This window comes from Schistocerca nitens, chromosome 4, assembly GCF_023898315.1.
Source record: "Schistocerca nitens isolate TAMUIC-IGC-003100 chromosome 4, iqSchNite1.1, whole genome shotgun sequence".
NCBI lineage: Eukaryota > Metazoa > Arthropoda > Insecta > Orthoptera > Acrididae > Schistocerca > Schistocerca nitens.
In genome coordinates, this window is record NC_064617.1 from 88136016 (window position 1) to 88156580 (window position 20565).

The following is a 20565-nucleotide window of genomic DNA, read 5'->3' on the forward strand; positions in this document are numbered from 1 at the left end:
GTCGCGACATGCGTGAATGGAGGGACGAATGGAGACGTGTCGTCTTCAGCGATGAGAGTCGCTTCTGCCTTGGTGCCAATGATGGTCGTATGCGTGTTTGGCGCCGTGCAGGTGAGCGCCACAATCAGGACTGCATACGACCGAGGCACACAGGGCCAACACCCGGCATCATGGTGTGGGGAGCGATCTCCTACACTGGCCGTACACCACTGGTGATCGTCGAGGGTACACTGAATAGTGCACGGTACATCCAAACCGTCATCGAACCCATCGTTCTACCATTCCTAGACCGGCAAGGGAACTTGCTGTTCCAACAGGACAATGCACGTCCGCATGTATCCCGTGCCACCCAACGTGCTCTAGAAGGTGTAAGTCAACTACCCTGGCCAGCAAGATCTCCGGATCTGTCCCCCAATGAGCATGTTTGGGACTGGATGAAGCGTCGTCTCACGCGGTCTACACGTCCAGCACGAACGCTGGTCCAACTGGTGGAAATGGCATGGCAAGCCGTTGCACAGGACTACATCCAGCATCTCTACGATCGTCTCCATGGGAGAATAGCAGTCTGCATTGCTGCGAAAGGTGGATATAAACTGTACTAGTGCCGACATTGTGCATGCTCTGTTGCCTGTGTCTATGTGCCTGTGGTTCTGTCAGTGTGATCATGTGATGTATCTGACCCCAGGAATGTGTCAATAAAGTTTCCCCTTCCTGGGACAATGAATTCACGGTGTTCTTATTTCAATATCCAGGAGTGTATATTCGTGTAGTACGTAAAGAAATATGTTTTAGTGGGACCACTTTTTTCGCTTTGTGATAGATGGCGCTGTAATAAACATATGGCTCACAATTTTAGACGAACAGTTGGTAACAGGTAAGTTTTTCAAATTAAAATACAGAACATTTTATTTCGGTTTTTACAATGTGAACTTATCATTTCTGAGAACGAATGCTGTTACACCGTGATTACTTGTAAATACCACATTAATGCAATAAATGCTCAAAATGATGTCCGTCAACCTAAATTCATTTGACAGTACGTAGCAATACGTTGGCAAACCATAGCCAACCATCTGGTTTCCCCCTTCAAGCTAGACAAGTTTCGTCTTTGTTGTTTTTTGTATGACGCTTATTTCGTGAGATATTTCACGATCAATGGACCACCCTGTATAGCCTACAATATGAATTCAAATTATTTAGCCCCTAGCTACACGCTGTAGCAGGTACCGAGACTTCATGTAGCTGGTTATGTAAGAAAGAGATTTTTATCATTACCTTTTGGATGTGAGTCGTGACGTTTTGCAGTGATTATACCATTTGAGCGACATGAGTCTGATGCGTACAGTAAAAAAGACGTGTCAGTTTATACACCAATGCTGGTACAGTCCCCTGTTCACTTATTGAGTGAGTAGAAATCCTTTCTGTGGCAGTGCTGTTACAGTTCCACTCACACTGCTACACGCAGTTGACGCACGCACTGTGTGCACTTGCTCCTCGTATAACGGAGCAGATAAGCCCTAATGAGAGAAGCGATCGAGCGCCTGTGCAGGGTCGGTGACGCTGGGATCTTGTCTCGCTTATCGGCAGGGCCGCCCCCGTCCACACACAAGCGAGTTTTGCGTCTCTGGGGCCCAGTGGGCATTAACATTGATCGTGGCGCGTGGGGTGAGGTCTGGACGCCGTAACCGCGTTACGCCCCTCCCAGCTCTCCCGCCCCTCCGGGGGTAAACAGTTTACCGGCGCGTCGCGGCACGACGCCTCTCAGGCACCGCTACCCCAGACCTAGCGCCAGACCCAGACCCGGGCTCAAGGTCGGCGGCAGCTGCGTCCCAAGGCGACCCTCAGCCCACTCCAAACGTCTGGCGAGGGCACGCACTGTCTCGCAGAGCAGACAGCCAACGGCTCCCAACTCTGACCAGCTAGGCAGCACACTTACTTCACAACAGGAACCACAGCCATGTTTCTCCGCTGAGAGGGCGCTATACGCCTTGTTGACGTGTCATAACTAGGCGTTTTTTATGTTTTGTCATGGTACAGCGAACAGTCTGAAAGGAGTCTACTGGGGTACACTCACATGTCTCACCCGAATGTCGTAAAGATAATAATGTAAACTAAAGTGAAGCTATTATACTGTAAACGATGTATATCTCTGATGGGTTCTACAGGGTAGTCCAAAAGCCCAGAAACGCCCTCATAAAATTCAAATGGAGTAGGAACAAGGGAACAGTTCCTACACACGAGGAGCGGGAAGGGGAAAACTTTATAGGCTATGCCGCCGACATGGCGGCCATCTTGAAAGCCGCCATCTTGGATGAAACTCCAGAATTTCAAATGGGAATGTGGTCATGTGACATATCAAACAGATAGAGAATTTCACCAGAAAAACAATGCCGTAATTATTTTAAACATAGCTTTATTCATTCTCGGGTTATAGCCAGTTACATGTGGCAGCCGTGGGATGCTTGGCAGCATGTGTGTTATGTGCCAAAGAGACATTACGCCAATGTTACACAGTCCTGAGAGACCACTAACAGTCATAGGAATGGCTCGATATGTTGTCCATTACGTTGGATTGTTAATGCTATCCTCCGAATCCAGTCCTGATGAACTTTGACAAACACATCTGGCTATTTGACCACACGCATCAACAATGTGCTGCTTTAGATGATGCAAATCCTGTATTTTCACAGAATAAACCAGTGCTTTGACATGACCCCAAAGATAAAAATCCAAAGTAGTCAAATCTGGTCAACTTGGTGGCCACTCCACAGCACCCCTACCACCAATCCACTTTTGAGGGAACTGCACATCCGGGTATGCTCGCACATTGTGCCCATAATGTGGTGGGGCTCCATCATGCTGGAAGAATTTCGGAAATACACCGTCCTCCGTTAACAACGAGGGAAACACTTCTTCATCCAATAACCTCAGATAACCATTGGCTGTTAACATACCATCAATAAAAAAAAGCTCCAACGACTTTGGTAAAGCACACACCACACGACACCATCACTTTTTGTGAGTCGACCGTTTTGGAAGCATCAATCCAGTGCGGATTTGTGTCGGACCAGTATTTGTCATTCTGCTTGTTCACTTCACCATTGATAAAGAAATTGGCTTCATCACTGAACAGCACCTGATAGGGGAAACGTGGGTTTATCTGCAGCTGCTGTGTCACCCATTCTGCGAATTGTACCCGACGGTCTGGGTCATGCTCGTTCAGGTGTTGGAGCAGCTGAATTTTGTACAGGTGCCATTTGTGCTGCCATAAAATTCGCAGTTTGGAGGTACGGCTAACCCCACATTCTTGTGACAAGCGACGAGTACTCCGTTGTGAAGTCTTGCTCAGTGATGCCAACACGCTCACTGTTGTTGCTCCATCGGTGGCCGGTTTTGGTCCTCCAGCCTTAGGTTTATCTGCGACAGAAACTGTTGCTCGGAATTTGGCCAAAAGCTTGGGAACTTCGCTGTGAGTGATGGGCTGTCTGGTTGGGTGACGACTGTTGAAATCATCAGCAATGACCCGTGTGCTTCTTTCTCCTGATATCAAGATGATTTCAATGTGTTCTTCAAGTGTTAAGGACATTTTGTAACCTGTAAATAAGGAAACACTTATTAAAACGTTACCATGAGTAAATGATACCTAACAGTTAAACACATGTAACATATCAGGCATAGGATAGACATTTTGCACCGTTTCAGACTCAATTTTATGACTTCTCAGTATGTAATACTCACGCTGCCGAGAGTCCCACTGCTGCAGTAAATAATTGGCTATAACCCGAGAATGAATAAAGCTATGTTTAAAATAACAACGGCATTGTTTTTCTGGTGAAATTCTCTATCTGTCCGATATGTCACATGATCACATTCCCATTTGAAATTTTGGAGTTGAATCCAAGATAACGGCTTTCAAGATGGCCGCCATGTTGGTAGCATACCCTATAAAGTTTCCCCCTTCCCGTTCCTCGTATGTAGGGACTCTGTTTCCTTGTTTGCTGTTCCATTTGGATTTTATCAGGGTGTTTCCGGACTTTTGGACCACCCTGTATAAAGCAGATCTCTGACTCTGCACCACCGCAGAGATACTGCTCCTGGTGTAAGAGAGCGCTTGGCGCACAGCAGTAATAGTGTATCAGATTGTGAGCAAAGGACGATGAAGTAGGCAAGTGTTAGATTATAATGTAGGAACTTTCTCATACGAATATTTTATGCTACACCGCACGTAAGATAGGAAGTTAAAGATGATGAATGTGAAATGAAATGATGGAATGTGAATTTAATTTTGTCGAGAAAGGATTACTGGACTGATATTACAATGAAGCTTTAAGAGTACATGTATTGCTAGAAATATAAATGCGGCAGCCGAAGTCTTCTCACACTCAACGTAAAGAAGTCAACTTCTTATTACTTTCCTTTTGCCAGTGCCTTAGTGTCAGTGGGTTGGCTGATAACTGATAACAGTGAATTCTATAATGAGTAACCCCATAACGTACGTAAACAGATTTGATGTAAAGGCTAGTTAGATATTTCCCTTTTGTAATGTTTCTAAGATTTGTTAGCACAGGTATACGTAATTTGAAGATTTGTCTTTATGTTTTTCAGTGATCTTATATAACACTTACTGTACAAAAGGATGTAATTTTTCTGAGTAATGTAATTTCAACTCTCAGATGTTTTGAAAAGACAAACTTACCTTTGAATACAACTTCACCATTGAAAAAGTCAGTGTTAGTAATTCACCAAAATCACTATCGCCTGACTGTCCAGGTTATATGTTTTTTAAAGACATTCAATTTTTCTTAAATGTTTTCATTTATCCGCCAGAAGAATGTCATTGATATTTCAAAGCATTACGTCCATCATTGGACACCTTTGAGCCTACAGCTAATACATTCTATTCTTCTTCATGAGAGAGCAGCATTTAACGCGTTCCACCATTGCTGCTTTAAAGGTAAGACAATTTTATTTATTTGTTATGTGCACAGGGACCAAAGTTATCAATTTTGAACCGGGCCAGAGGAGCCGGTACCTAATGCGCTGAATGTATTTTTCTTTATTGGTATTGGGAGTTGCACTGCCCAATCAGTTCGTACAACGTTTTGCTAACAATAACACAGAGTCTGCACAGCACTTGCAGTTACAACACGCTACTCGATAACTCCAGTTTTGTATGCTTTCCCAGTTCAGGCATTCATTTAAGTATTTCAGTAGTTATGAAGAACGCTATACCCGTCATAAAGAATGTTAGAAGTCGTTGTGGCCCTCTTGGACTTTCTTCAAACTTTAGAACTTGAATCTCAGAGCCAGGACAACAATTTTCTAAAGCAATACAACGCAATTGCAGTATGTATGTATGTATAGCCACCTCGGTTGCAAAAATCAGTGTCAAATTTGATTGTAATTAACGTACAGTTGCTTGACCTCAGCCAATAGTAATATTTAAAATTGCAATACAATGCAATAAAAAAAATACTGAAAAACACTCGTTCTATCACAGCGCCTCTTCGTTATTACTAGCTCCTAGTACAATATATACACCACTGTCCATTAAAACTGCCACACCACGAAGATGACGTGGTACAGACGCGAAATTTAACTGACAGGAAGAAGATGCTGTGATATGCAAATGATTAGCTTTTCAGAGCATTCACACAAGGTTGGCGCCGGTGGTGACACCTACAACGTGCTGACATGAGGAAAGTTTCCAACCGATATCTCATACACAAACAGCAGTTGACCGGCGTTACCTGGTGAAACTTTGTTGCGATGCCTCGTGTAAGGAGGAGAAATGCGTACCATCACGTTTCCCTCTTTGATAAAGGTCGGATTGTAGCCTATCGCGATTGCGGTTTATCGTATCGCGACATTCCTGCTCGCGTTGGTCGAGATCCAATGACTGTTAGCAGAATGTGGAATCGGTGGGTTCAGGAGGGTCATACAGAACACCGTGCTGCATCTCAACGGCCTCGTATCACTAGCAGTCTAGATGACAGGCATCTTATCCGCATGGCTGTAACGGATCGTGCAGCCACGTCTCGATCCCTGAGTCAACAGATGGAGACGTTTGAAAGACAACAACCATCTGCATGAACAGTTCGACGACGTTTGCAGCAGCACGGACTATCAGCTCGGAGACCATGGCTTCTGTTATCCTTGACGCTGCATCGCAGACAGCAGCACCTGCGATCGAATACTCAACGACGAACCTGGGTGCATGAATGGCAAAGCGTCATTTTTTCGGATGACTTCAAGTTCTGTTCACAGCATCATGATGGTCGCATCCGTGTTTGGCGACATCGCGGTCAACGCACACTGGAAGCGTGTATTCGTCATCGCCATACTGGCGTATCACCCGACGTGATCTTATGGGGTGCCATTGGTTACACGTCTCGGTCATCTCTTGTTCGCATTGACGGCACTTTTAACAGTGGATGTTACATTTCAGATGTGTTATGACCCGTGGCTCTACCCTTCATTCGATCCCTGCGAAACCCTACATTTCAGCAGGGCAATGCAAGACCGCATGTTTCAGGTCCTGTACGGGCCTTTCTAGATAGAGGAAATGTTCGACTGCTGCCCTGGCCAGCACATTATCCAGATCTCTCCCCAACTGAAAAAGTCTGGTCAATGGTGGCCGAGCAACTGGCTCGTCACAATACGCCAGTCACTACTCTTGATGAACTGTGGTATCGTGTTGAAGCTGCATGGGCAGCTGAACCTGCACACGCCATCCAATCTCGGTTTGACTCAATGCCCAGGCGTATCAAGGCCGTCATTACTGCCAGAGGTGGTTGTTCTGGGTACTGATTTCTCAGGATGTAGTTATCCGAATTGCGTGAAAATCTAAGCACATGTCAGTTCTAGTATAATATATTTGTCCAAGAAATACCCGTTTATCATCTGTATTTCTTCTTGGTGTAGCAATTTTAATGACCAGTAGTGTATATTTTGAACGACATATTGATAATGGTTAAGCTATGCACCAACAGTTGTAAATCCGTGTAATTCTTGAATTTCGTTTCAATAAATGCTTCAGTTAAAAATAATCTATAGCCTAGAGCGTACAATACAATTTGTCTATTCGCGAAATCGCTAGGTCGATTCCCACTAATAGCGAATTCTATTTACTTTTATTTCATTTCCGTGTTAATTATCGAATGGAAAGGTTAATCAACAAATATTGAATGATAACATTTTATTATAATACCATCTTTTTATTTTCATTTACAAGTTTTAGGATATTAAATTAAAATTTGTTAGAGATATTTGGAATGCCTTACTGTTAGACGAAAACATTATATGTGTACAAATGTCACAAAAACACTGCTCGATCTCTAGAAATAAAGCATTTTATTTTCAGCTATTGTGAGTATTCGCCTATTCGTTCGATCAATAGTTATTAGAATTATAATTCAACATTTGTTAACTTTTATTTACGTTTGATAACAGATAAGGTACTCAAATATACGAAGAAAATGCTACTAGCAAAAATCGAACTTCGACTTTAGAGCACTTACTTGCTAAGTGGTCAGTAACAGGACTCTCGCCAAAAAATATTCAAAAATTTTTGTAGGTGACAGTGTAATAAAATCTTAATATTTACAAAGGTATTTTTAGAGATTTTTTTCGGATTATTGCTCATTACTGATTTGGAAATTGGTGTCCAGTAGTATGGAGGAAACACAAGAGCGACAGTCTATAAGAATTCTTTGTCAGACACACAGTAGATGATTCGTCGTGCTGGGGTCCGACACTCATCGCATAAGTTCTGAGATAATCTTCCACCTTTGTTCTCAGATGATGCAAATTTAGTCCTTTCTGCAGCTCTGTATCTATATCTATACCTCTGTATTTACATTTATACTTTACAAAGCACTGGGAGATGCATGAAAGGAGATATTGTCCAATGTAACACCTATTCATGTTTCGTCTTGTCCCATTTGCATATGGAGAACAGCGCAAAGAGTACTGCATAACTGCTCTTGTCCGCAGTGTAACTGGTCTAAAGTCGTCTTCGCTGTTCCTATAATAGTGACACATAAGAGGTAGTACTATATTCCGAGATTCCTCTCAGAATACTGGTTCTCCGACTTTTGTGAAGAGGCTTTCACGAGATAAATGGCGTCTAACTTCAAGGGTATCCTTTTTCATAGTTTTCAGCAATTTCCCCAACTATTGTGGATCAGCAAACCTGTCATCATTCAGGTTGCTATTCCTTGTACTCTTTCTACATTCTCCGTTAGTCTTATTTTGTATCTGCCCCACACAGTTGCAGCATTTAAAGCTAGTAGCTACTCAGTGCACCACTTTGAAATCTTAGTAAGGTTAGAGTCAGTGTCTGTGAATCTTTTTTATATTACTTCACTGTAGTCAACGGCAGCATACGAAAAATATGAGAGATTATGGTTAATATTGACTGTCAGGTCATTGGCATACAAGAGGAACAACAAGGACGTCAGTATGCTTCCCTGAGGCCTTTTGACTATAATTCTGTACCCAGCATAACATGCAGCGTCTCCCCTACCTACGATATCCAACATGTTTGATACCCAACATGATCGTAACCCTGTTAATAAACTTTGGTGTCGTTTTGAATGGAATACTTTTTGGAAGCCAAGAGTAGTGCATATTCCTGATGGCCTTGACCCGTAACTTTCAGGATGTGAAGTATGAGTAAGGCGAGCTGGGTTCTTCCACATGACTGTTGTTTCCGGAACGCTTTCAGGTTTGCACGAAGGAGATTATTGAGTTAAACACACTTATTACCTCAGGCTATGTTTTAAGATTGTTCGATACATACTAGCCAATTACAGGGGCGATAGTTTTGTGGACCAATTACGCTAGTCTTCTTGTGGACTGTTGTGATCATGGTTTCTTCTCATTTCAGGTCAAACTTTTTCAGAGGAATCTACCGGATATTCTGTTAAAAGATGGACTAATAGAGTCGTAATTTATGCATAGAGTGTGATAGTGATGTCATCAGTCTTTGAGACCTCAATAATTTTATTTGGTTTTTTGGTTTTTCATTATTTCCGCTGTTTTTCAATACTACTAATATTTATAATCGGGAATATTTCCAGTATAAAACACTTTAAAATGAATTTTCATTTAAGAGTAGCACAGGAAAAGCAGAATTTCTGACTGATGTTTATGACCCTGCCATTTTTTAGTCATCTAAAGCTTCACACACTGCCATTTCGTCAGCTAAATACGTTTCATTCAGCACCTCCTTGTACAAGAATGTATCCCTACAATCTGTGTTACGCCAGTTACTTAGTAACCACTGTTTCTTGAGAAGTTCCTTGACAGAGAGTATTTACCATCACGAATAGTTCATATACTGGGCAAGTGTCATCTGGTAGTTATTTTTCTTGAAATCCTACTTCTTGCGTGCGTACTTCCATTGACAATGAATGTGATTTAAAAGATTCCGTCTTAAGCAAAACACAATTTCTGCTTTTTGCACACTTGCTTGTGTGGTGTCACAGCCAGACACCACACGTCCTAGGTGGTAGCTTATATCGGCCGCGGTCCTGTAGTACATGTCGGACCCGCGTGTCGCCACTGTGTGATCGCAAACCTAGCGCCACCACAAGGCAGGTCTCGAGAGACTGACTCGAACTCAGCCCCAGTTGTACGGACGACAGAGCTAGCGACTAGACGTACGAAGCCTTTCTCTCTCATTAGCTGAGAGACAGAATAGCCTTCAGCTAAGTTAATGGCTAGGAACTAGCAAGGCGCCATTAGCCTTACAGTGATTGTAATTAGAGTCTCACTTGTGTTCACCATAGAGATGTACAAGAAGAAATTAAAGATAAGTATATGAGAAACTCCGTTCTTTTCTTCATAGCATTAATTATGTATCCTCTTCCAGTACTTCACGCCCGTCTGTGTTAGTCTCGCGTGCCTTTTTAAGCCACCTCTATCTACAAGGTGTTGGCCCAGCTGCCGACACATCACATGGCGACGAGGATGGGATAAGTGTTCTTTCTGATTGCTTACATTTACTTGTGTCATGGCTTCGCCAGATGTACGTCCGAATTTTATCGCTTGCAGAATCAGCAGACGCAGGCGTTATTGGATGCTCTTGGACAGCTCGTCCAGGGTCAACGTGCGCTGCACACCGATGCGGCCGCCGCCGCTTCATCGCTACCGCCGCTACAACATGCTGTTGCTCCTCAATTCAGACCCTTTGACGCAACACAAGAGTCATGGCAGGAGTGGTCCCGCCAGTTCAGCTTTTATCTAGCCGCCTACAGAATTCAAGGTAATGAGCGGCAGCCGTTTTTGCTTTCTTGTGTCGGTGTGTCCACCTACCGAGTGATAGTGAAGTTGTTTCCCCGGCGCGACGTAGCAACTCTGTCCTACGAAGAACTTTTGTCTGCTTTAGATGCCTATTTCAAGGAAACAGTAAATGTCGTTGCAAAAAGGTATACGTTCTTTCGTACAAAACGTACGGCCGGTCAGACTAATAGGGAGTGGGTTGCGACATTGCAAGGACTTACTAGGGAGTGTGCGTTTGAATGCGAATGTGGACTTCCTTATTCAGATATTATGGTGCGTGATGCAATAGCACAGAACGTTTCTGATGTTCGCATACGGGAACAGATTTTGAAACTAGTTAATCCCTCCCTTCAACAAGTGATAGACATATTGGACAGGCAAGACACACTTGACTTTGCTCAGGAATCGTTTGAAACTTCGCCAGCAGTGTGTCACATTCACCGGCCCACCGGGCCCGCTGCACGGGACGCTAGGCGGCCCTCGCGCCCGTCAGCGCAGCGGCAGCCTAGCTCGCAAACACGTGCGCCGCGTAAGCAAGCTAATGCAGTGAAATCATGCCCGCGGTGTGCAACTAGACATTCGCGTGAAAATTGCCCGTCACAGCCAGACACCACAAAACGTACGGCCGGTCAGACTAATAGGGAGTGGGTTGCGACATTGCAAGGACTTACTAGGGAGTGTGCGTTTGAATGCGAATGTGGACTTCCTTATTCAGATATTATGGTGCGTGATGCAATAGCACAGAACGTTTCTGATGTTCGCATACGGGAACAGATTTTGAAACTAGTTAATCCCTCCCTTCAACAAGTGATAGACATATTGGACAGGCAAGACACACTTGACTTTGCTCAGGAATCGTTTGAAACTTCGCCAGCAGTGTGTCACATTCACCGGCCCACCGGGCCCGCTGCACGGGACGCTAGGCGGCCCTCGCGCCCGTCAGCGCAGCGGCAGCCTAGCTCGCAAACACGTGCGCCGCGTAAGCAAGCTAATGCAGTGAAATCATGCCCGCGGTGTGCAACTAGACATTCGCGTGAAAATTGCCCGTCACAGCCAGACACCACACGTCCTAGGTGGTAGCTTAAATCGGCCGCGGTCCTGTAGTACATGTCGGACCCGCGTGTCGCAACTGGGTGATCGCAAACCTAGCGCCACCACAAGGCAGGTCTCGAGAGACTGACTCGAACTCAGCCCCAGTTGTACGGACGACAGAGCTAGCGACTAGACGTACGAAGCCTTTCTCTCTCATTAGCCGAGAGACAGAATAGCCTTCAGCTAAGTTAATGGCTACGAACTAGCAAGGCGCCATTAGCCTTACAGTGATTGTAATTAGAGTCTCACTTGTGTTCACCATAGAGATGTACAAGAATAAATTAAAGATAAGTATATGAGAAACTCCGTTCTTTTCTTCATAGCATTAATTACGTATCCTGTTCCAGTACTTCACGCCCGTCTGCGTTAGTCTCGCGTGCCTTTTTAAGCCACCTCTATCCACAAGGTGTTGGCCCAGCTGCCGACACATCAGCTTGTGTTCTTGCTGTTTAGCCAGCACCAATGGGTTCCTTTGTTCTGTCGAAGCGTTATATGAAAACACGTACAAGTTTGGAATTGTGCTATCACGACAAGCACAGCTATTCACAAAAAGACGAGCTACCCTATAACGCATAATCAGTCCCATTTCTGATAACTGCTACATATACTGAATGAGACTTCACTCAGTGAAACACCCAGAAAAATCAACTGTAGACAAACAAATTGTTGTTTAAAATGTATATGAAACAAACATGACAAGAGAGCTACAAAATTAAAACAAAGATGAGATGGGCACCAATAAGAAGAAACGGAGTACTATCAACATGCAAACCCATATACACAGAGCACAGTAATGCATAACACAAATGCAATATTAAAGGTACACCATTGCAGAGACACACAACACATCTCGCATTTATCAGTTCACATGCCGAAACTGTGAGTCAGTTTGTATCTGCCAGACATGCAGTAATTTAAACATCACACACACACACACACACACACACACACACACACACACACACACACACGCGCGCGTTACATAATGGCACTAAGGAATCACATACGTCACTTCACATTTCTAGAGCAACTTACTGATACATATTTCTAGAGCAACTTACTGATATGGTCCACGGGCCAACAGACATTAACACTGACCTCCATACTTTTAAAGGCCATTCGCTGATAATAGTACTAAGAGAAGTGAAATACGACATGCAAGATGTTAGTGTAGAAGGAAAGAAATAATGAATGTATACACAGCTCTCTGTAATGGAACTTTGTTCACTGCTCTAAAAGAGCAGTCTAAAGATCGAAATTCACATAACGCAAAATAATACTCAAGCTCTCTCTCCCTCCCAATTCTCGTGCTACCCCCCACACCCCACACCCCTCTCTACGTCTCTCTCTATCTCTCTCTCTCTCTCTCTCACTCTCTCTGTGTGTGTGTGTGTGTGTGTGTCTCACACATAAATGCCCCTCACAAGCTCTGCTGTCTAAACGAACTCCGAAATTTTCACCAAAAGTACATAACGTAACATGCGGAGCAGATGAGTGTGTGGTAAACATAGATACAGTATGTGTTCGAGAACATTAGTGGACCACAATATTATTGCACCAGGGTGTAAGGGCACTTCGGTCATCCTGTCGTGAGTTTTTTTCGTGATATTTCACGACGACACACTGCACCAGTTGATAATACATGCAAAACTGTCTTGAAATCGTCCATAGTGAGATGTGTATTACATAGTCACTTGCTTAGTGTAACGCCACCACGTGTTTCTGGTAACGGCCACGGGAGGCCAAGTTCTGTTCCATCGTGGCCGAATTGTACAGTTCATGGTCTTGAAACCACGGAAGCATCACAGAGTTTGTTAAAACTAATTACATACTCATCCAACATTCAGGAATTATGAAGCCTGTTTACAGTTTTTGTTGTAAACTATAGCATTAACCACCTAAACAAACGATAAACATAATTAACATACAACTCTTCGCCGTAGAAATTAAAAAATGAATAGTAGCTGTAAGATAAATAACAATAACCGAGAGCAAAATAACCCAGTCATCAACAGTATCATCTGACCTAAAGAAAGTTCCGTGCGAAGCATGTTACCTCACGAGCCGCAGATAAAAAACTGTATGTAAAATAAATAGATGATAGCAATGTGACTAAAAGCGTGTACTATTACGGTATATGTGAAAGCTTGCCTCGCATTGTAAAAATTTAAGTGAAATTTCGGATTTACTTTGAACAAATTTTACCCTGAATTTTACACCCGATTTTCAATTGTGGAACTCCGAATACCACAATCGGACTTGTAGAGCGTAAGTAACGACGTCGCAGAAGCTACGCAAGCGGAGCGGGACTGATTTTTCTGATGTATTCTAAAGTAACTACACAGGAAAATGGGCTTAAGTCACATGAAATAATCAATAATATTGAACAAACCCACGTGACTATACGGGATGTCGAAGTAAATGTTCTACTGCAGCAAATATAAATTGTTGTTACATTTTTAAGAACAGTATCACAGAAATGGCAGTCCCACATGGACAGTATACATCTTCAGTGCAGCCAACGTGCAACTTCATAACTCTCATATTCACCCGACAGCATCTATAATGAAAGCTACGAAATGTTACCCACGCCTTTAACGAGAGACAGATGCAACAAGACATATTTACTCACAGATAATCAGATATTGCCAATCTCGTGTGCACGTGGACTATAATAGATTACAAAAAAATAAAGAAATCTCGCAACAAATCCTCAAATAAACACTGTTATCACACTCCAACACACACAGTTGGTACACTCACTGCTGCGAAATTTGTTACCGCCTGACAATTGGAACGACACTAACGCCCCTAGCGGCGAGAAAGCCAGGCGTAAGTTTTTGATTATTTTTCTACTTAATTAGCGAAACAGTTACAAAATTTTTGGGTTCCAAGAATTATTATACTGTCAAGAGACATTAATGATCACAAAATAAATGTAACAATAGTCAAATGTCATTAATACAGTGACACAAGCAGTAACTTATTCATGAAAAAGTGCTTTCGAATATGCATATAAATGCAACTTACTCATTGAAAGCAAGAGATTATAATCACAAAATTCATGCATGGGACGCATATACACACTACCGGAACAAAATTTGTGTACCTGGAAAGACGACGTCGATTTTGACACCTATGTACTGAAGCAAACTAGAGGTACTATAATGATTTCACCGTCATCCGCCAACAGATAGCGTAGTGGCAAATCTACCAGAGTGCCGGCTGTATCTACCCTTTAATATGGAAAGTTCACAGGCATATGACATAGTGTGAAGCAAACGTGTGAAGCAAGCAGGCAACCATGACACAGAGCTGCACTAGTGCTTCCTACATCCAACAGAGCGAGTTAGAGGTAGGGGTCAAATTGTGGAGGTAGGGGTCAAATTGTGGCCTTCCGATTGGAGGGATGGTCCGTTCTGAGTATTGCCACACAAGCTGAACGTGCTGCGTCAGCCGTGCAACGATGCGGGCCTCAGTGGTCAGGGGAACCATGATCACAACGGTAGATGATGTTCTGGAAGTCCATGCAGCACAGACGCCCACCAGGATCGTCATATTGTAACGGCAGTAGTGGCAGATCGTCCAGTTACCACACCAGGGATATCTTGCCTTGCGCGTCCAGACATGTAAACAGGAACTGTTGCGAACCAGTTATTAGCAGTGGGACTGAGGGCGCGCACTCCTCTAGCCCATCTTCCATTGACACCACAGCATCGACGTGTTCGGCTCAGCTGGTACCACCAGAGGATCACTCGGGAGATGGAATGGCGCGCCTTGGTCTTCAGCGACGAAAGCAGACTCTGCCTGCACGCATGTGCTGGTCGTTTGTGCGTACAACGTAGAGTCGGTGTTCACTGCTTCGTAAAGTGCATTCCTCCAAGACACACTGACCCCACACCAGTTCTTATGGTCTGGTGTGTGATAAGCTTCAAATCCCGTTCATCTTTGGCGTTTCTGGGTGGGAGGCTAAGTAGTGCTCGGTACGTGGAGAATATTATCACATCATTTCTTTCGCCGTTCTCGCAACAGGAAGTGGTGTGTGGTTCCAATAGAAGAATGCTCGCCCACATGCTGTCCGTGAAACTCAACGTGCTCTGCAAGAAATGCAGCATCTTCCCTGGCCAGCATGATCTCCGGATTTATCTCAAGTCGAGGGCGTGTAGGATATGATGGGACGAGAATTGACCTGTGCGACTCTTCAACCAACATGTCTTACAGAGCTACGTGAACAGGTCGAGCAGGCGTGGCATAATGTACTCGGTGATCAAAAGGCAGTATAAATTTGAAAATTGAATAAATCACGGAATAGTGTAGATGGAGAGGTACAAATTGACACACATGCTTGGAATGACATGGGGTTTTATTAGAACCAAAAAATACAAAAGTTCAAAAAATAAGTTCAATAATTAGCATAACTAAGACAAAGCAAAGATGATGCACAATATGTGCACCATCATTCCTCAACAATAGCTGCAGTCGAGGAATAATGTTATGAACAGCACTGTAAAGCATGTCCGGACTTATGGTGAGGCATTGGCGTCGGATGTTGTCTTTCAGCATCCCTAGAGTTATCGGTCGATCACGATACACTTGCGACTTCAGGTAACCCCAACGCCAATAATCGCACGGACTGAGGTCTGGGGACTTGGGATGCCAAGCATGACGCACGCGTCTAGCAATATGGGGTGGGCCGCCATCCTGCATAAACATCGTACGTCCCGGCAGGTGTTTATCAGCCAGGCTGGAGATGATGCGATTCTGTAACATATCGGCATACCTTTCACCCGTCAAGGTAGCAGTTACAAAACCAGAATCACGCATTTGCTCGAAGAAAAAAGGCCCGATAACGGTAGATGTGGTAAATCCAACCCATACCGTGACTTTCTCGTCGTGCGAGGGAGTTTCCACAACAGTTCTAGGATTTTCGGTAGCCAAAATTCTGCAGTTGTGGGCGTTGACAGACCCTCGGAGCGTGATATGAGCTTCGTCGGTCCACAACACGTGACTTAACCAATCGTCATTTTCCGCCATCTTTTGAAACGTCCACACCGCAAATGCCCTCCGCTTCACTAAATCGCCAGGTTACAGTTCATGATGCCGATGGATTTTGTACGAACAGCATCGGAGGGTAAGCCTAAGTGCCAACCAAACAGTACGAGGTGTGGCTAGAAAAAAACCGGACTAGTACTGGTGAAACAATAAAACGAATGCATTAAGGCTGAATGTCGCGTGGCCTGTCACGTGACTCTCGCTCCGCCTACTGCTCGAGTTTCATCTGCCTCCTGCACTCAGTCTGCCCGTGGCGTCTGTTTTAAGTAGTTGACGTTTTGTCTGTGCGTCGGAAAATGTTGAGTGTACAGAAAGAACAGCGTGTTAACATCAAATTTTGTTTCAAACTTGGAAAATCTGCAAGTGAAACGTTTGTAATGTTACAACAAGTGTACGGCGATGATTGTTTATCGCGAACACAAGTGTTTGAGTGGTTTAAACGATTTAAAGATGGCCGCGAAACTTGTTCGACACTTCCCTTGTCAACTCCTGTTAACTCAGACACTGCTCTGATTGTTAAATGGCGATCTTGTCGAACAAGTTTACCGATTTTTTCAATGTTTGCATCAGTTTTTGCTGACAATGGTCTACCAGTGCGAGTGTCATCACTGGTGTCTTCGCGGCCATCTTTAAATCGTTTAAACCACTCAAACACTTGTGTTCGCGATAAACAATCATCGCCGTACACTTGTTGTAAGCCGGCCGTAGTGGCCGTGCGGTTAAAGGTGCTGCAGTCTGGAACCGCAAGACCGCAACGGTCGCAGGTTCGAATCCTGCCTCGAGCATGGATGTTTGTGATGTCCTTAGGTTAGTTAGGTTTAACTAGTTCTAAGTTCTAGGGGACTAATGACCTCAGCAGTTGAGTCCCATAGTGCTCAGAGCCAACACTTGTTGTAACATTACAAACGTTTCACTTGCAGATTTTCCTAGTTTGAAACAAAATTTGATGTTAACACGCTGTTCTTTCTGTACACTCAACATTTTCCGACGCACAGACGAAACGTCAACTACTTAAAACAGACGCCACGGGCAGACTGAGTGCAGGAGGCAGATGAAACTCGAGCAGTAGGCAGAGCGAGAGTGACGTGACAGGCCACGCGACTTTCAGCCTTATTGCATTAGTTTTATTGTTTCACCAGTACTAGTCCGGTTTTTTTCTAGCCACACCTCGTAGTGTATGGAATGCCGGTGCGACGTGCGACTGCACGAGCGCTGACTTCCCCGTGCATAGACGAACCCGCTACAGTCTCCATTTCTTCCTGGACTGTCTCAGCAGAATTACGCCATGTGCTCGGTCGGCCACTACTGGGTCTATCGTCTAAACAACCCGTGACTTCGAGCTTCGAATTCATTCTCGCCACAGCTGCATTCGTCGACGGACCTTTACCCGTTCGAATCCTCTTCCTATGGCGATATCACCGTAAGACTGAACTAGCACATTCCCCATTCTGATAATACAGCTTCACTAGAAGCGCCTTCTCAGGTAACGTCAACATGCTGCGACTTCTGGCGCATCTGATTCTCTCTCTCATTACTGCTCCTTTTATACACAATTGTCATGCGCAGTCACTGACGTTGTGCTGTCCAGTGCCATCTGTCGGACATTTTGTTAACTTTGTTTTTTTTTTTGTTCTAATAAAACCCCATGTCAGTCCAAGCAAGTGTGTCAATTTTTACCTCTCTATCTACATTATCCCGTGGTTCATTAAGTTTTCAAATTTATACTGATTTTTTGATCACCCAGTATCTCTGGACAGTATTCGCCATCTGCACGATCGACTGAATGTCACGGACAGCGCCTGCATTGCTGCCGTGGACGCTACACCACTTACTAATGTGGGTGTTTAAGCGTGGGTCGATACCTGGTACCTCAGAACTGCTTGTGCTATTGATTTGTAAATGCAGTCATTTCATGTAATCCATATGCACCTTTGCAACAATAAATGTTGAGTGAATTGGATACGTCCAAAAGGGTGCACCAGTTTTTTTCGGCGTTGTATTTCTGTTGTTATCTGGTCTTATTATGATGGCGACTATCCTTCAGAAGTAACAATTTTGTATGGAGTCTACGTATTTGTATACACAGACAATTCGCTTGGCTTTCTAATAGACGAATATTTTTTGTAACTATAGTTACTTTCACTTTTAAAAAATTGAAAACGGCTTCTTCTGTGTTGGCAAACTGTTTTATTGCAAGGTAGGAGACAGGGTACTGCCGGAAGTACAGCTGTGAGGAGGGATCTTGAGTCGTGTTTTTGGTAGCTCAGTTGGTAGAGCCCTTGTCCGCGAAAGGCAGAGGTCGCGACTGCGAGTCTCGATCCGGCACACAGTTTTAATCTGCCAGGAAGTTGTAAACTGCTTTGTACTTTGGATGTTTTGTTATAACGTCTGTAAGATTTTCCTTTCAGATACTGTTTTACTCGCTTATTTGGTGCGTTAAATAATATGGGTATTGCATTCCATACACGTTACATAGGGCCAACACTCACTGATGTCACTGCAGGTGTAGTGGAGGAAACTTCGTGTTGTTTAGTAGGTATAAGACGTCTGTCTGCAAAAGGTCAGGTATTCTGATGTTTTTAACCATTTCTTGTTCTTAAATGAAGACGACGTTCTTCAGTAAATGTCTGTATGTTATAAGAGTAAAGTTTCTTGTAAAGAACAGTTACGCACCCTCCGTGTCCTTAGGAGGCCAGGAAAAGGCAAATGTGGTATTACTTTTTAGTTAGGGCTGATTTTTACGCTGCTACATACGCTCCCTGTAGCAAAAACTATATTCAAAATATAAACGATACTATTCTCATTAATCCGATAACGTATTCTGAAGTGCAGCTTACTTGCCGCTAGGAGCTCTGCTGTCACAGTGTGTAACACGAAGCAGTGAGACATCTGTGTCACTGTGTGTTAGAGTGTGCTGTTCTGTTACAATGGGGTAAATGGAAACAACCGAAGAATTTTTCTGCCATTTCCCATACGGAATAATAGGTTTCCATTCTGCTGGTAAGTGCACAGGCAACTACAGCGTAAAAACATTTCACAAACTTATCAAAACACAAACTGGTTCCATTACAACTAGTGTATGTATTACAATTACCCAGAATTGTGATTACTGTTTACAGTAACAATTCTAACAAATGTTTACTGCATGCTTTAACCACGGACAATAACAGAGGAAGTTTTCCATTTGTTAACAGCACTCCGCAGGTAATTCGTAACTCAAAGAGCTTACACTAGACGAGAGGTATTCGACAGTAGCGAAGATGAATAAGCGCTCATAAAGTACGCATTTCATACTTACTTGGATTTTTTTTCTGTTTTTGGTCCTACCGCTCAAAAAAAGAAATACTTTTTTTTTTAACAGCGTTTATTCTAAGGTCCTGGACAGTATTGGAAGAATGCAAATGCGTACGCAGTAAGAGTGTGCTATGGCAACGTCCTAATTAGATAGTGGCTTAGCAAGTCCCTCTTTCCATGTCCAAGGGAAACCACTTGTAGTTAAGGAGAGGTGAAGATATCTGTCAGTAACACGACTCATTGTGCACTGGGCCAAACGGAAGATGGATAGGCAACCCGCACTATAAGTTAAGGGGCGGTCGCACTGCAGGAACCTAACATGCGGCCTTCCGGATGTTGCAGTTTTTATAACTAGCACCCGTTCCCTTCACCCTAACCCTCTATTCTAGGTCAGTTTGTTTAGGTAAAAATGCCAGGCTGTTCTCCAATTGTCTCTGGCACCTGCATTCCTTATCCTTTTCACTACTTGATTTCCCAATTAATACTACCTTTTCCTTACATTCTCCTTCATCTTATTCTGTAGCACTGCTGCCCTCAGTGAGCTTTGACTTCTTCAAATATTTTCCTCCACGCCCCTCTCTCTGTCTCCCTCTCGCTTGTTTTTATTTATTACTTTGTTTTTTTTTTATTTTTTGGCGCTCTTTTCCACCTCAGATGCCGACACCGGTGAGATCCTCTGCTACATCATGAATTCAGTTTCTTCTAAGTCTCCTTTTTCGCCTATCATCTTGTATCTTACCTTTCATCATTTTGTTTTGTATTCTGTCCTCTGGTATTCTTTCCACATGTCCTAGTCTTTGTATTTGTTGTGATTTCATATATTTTACTCTATCTTTTCCT